The 1,441-nt window shown below is 39.5% G+C and overlaps 1 non-coding gene across 1 annotated transcript; it reads left to right on the top strand.

The window, feature by feature from the left end:
- The first annotated feature begins 939 nt into the window (after positions 1-939).
- LOC139887102 (small nucleolar RNA R71) lies at positions 940-1,045 on the top strand. Its single transcript, XR_011772947.1, has one exon. It is a non-coding gene; the product is annotated as a small nucleolar RNA R71 (small nucleolar RNA).
- The last annotated feature ends 396 nt before the right edge of the window (positions 1,046-1,441 follow it).

Here is a 1,441-nt window from a genome sequence, read left to right as displayed (position 1 = left end):
TGTAAAGTAGGAGACTTACCTGGACCATACCTGATTTCTGATTTCCTAGGCATTTTTACCTTGTTATCATATGTCTTTCCACTCCTTAAAGTGCCTACCATGTTCACTTCATGTCCTCTTCCTTGTGATTCATGATTTGGGTCAAACAATGTATAACTCGGAATTGTATCCGATTCCCGTGTTGCCTTTTTCTACGCCACTTGACCAATTTCCTTACCCAATGCCGCAATTGACTTATTTTGAATTTCCAAAGTCTTCTTCATCTCTTCCATGAATGACTCCATCCTAGCATCCGTTCTTGAAGATTGACTTTGTTGATTATTTTGAGATAAGTTTTGGTTTTGATAGTTATGGTTTTGGTTTTGGTTTTGGTTTTGCCTTTTGTATTAGTTGTTGTTCTGGTTCGGGTAATGGTTTTGGTGTTGGTTTGGTGCATTCAATGTGTTGTTGTTGTCCCAACTAAAGTTTGGATGATTTCTCCACCCTGGGTTGTAGGTGTTGGAATATGGATCATATTTTTGCCCTTGAACCTCATTCACTTGTTCTTCTATCCCTAATGGTATCCCCTTTTTGCAACCGCTTGCATAATGAGAAGCATCACCACATATCGAGCACACATCCTGAACCTGCACAAAATTAACACTACCACCCTGGTTCGGGTTGTTAAACATTGGAAGCAACATCTTTATCTCATCTAATTCCTTTTCTAAATTTCTAGTCAAACCTCCCGAGTTAGACACGTGGTTAACATGGGAAGGATTGTGAGTTTGCCGTGCAATCGAAGCTTGGGTTTTTGAACCCTTGCTCAATTGCTCGAAAAATGCTCATTCATCCTCACTACTTCGAGTCATAAACACACCACCACTAGCCGCTAATATGAATTGTCTATTTTGTGAGTCAAGACCATCATAAAAAACTTTTACAAGTTCCCATTTCGGTATTTCGTGGTGGGGACAAGATCTAAGTAATTCCTTCAGACGTTCACATGCTTCATAAAAAAGTTCACCTGACAATTGCCTAAAAAATTTAATTTGCATACGCATATCTGAAGTTTTACTTATCAGGTAGAATTCCTCAAGGAACTTCTTTTTCATCACCGACCAAGTAGTAATACTTCGGGCGGGCAAGGACAAAAACCATCTCTTAGCTTTATCTTTTAATGAATAAGGAAAAAGACGAAGTCGTACCTCTTCATCAGTGAAGCCGTTTACCTGATTTGTAGCGCACATTTCATTGAACTCTGTTATATGCTCATATGGTTCTTCATTAGCCATACCTCGGTAGGTAGGAAAAATAGCAATTAATTGAGGTCGAACCTCAAATCTTCTGTTGTTATCCGCATTCGGAGCGGGATAAACAATTGGCGAGTGATCTTCGTAATCACCCGGTTGGTAATACGAATCCACACCTCGTGTATCTCTCTCTGCCATTGTTGCAAATA

Source organism: Rutidosis leptorrhynchoides, chromosome 1 (genome assembly GCF_046630445.1).
Source record: "Rutidosis leptorrhynchoides isolate AG116_Rl617_1_P2 chromosome 1, CSIRO_AGI_Rlap_v1, whole genome shotgun sequence".
In the NCBI taxonomy this organism is placed as follows: domain Eukaryota; kingdom Viridiplantae; phylum Streptophyta; class Magnoliopsida; order Asterales; family Asteraceae; genus Rutidosis; species Rutidosis leptorrhynchoides.
Note: the sequence above shows the minus strand (reverse complement) of the source record. Positions and strands in the feature narration are given on the sequence as shown.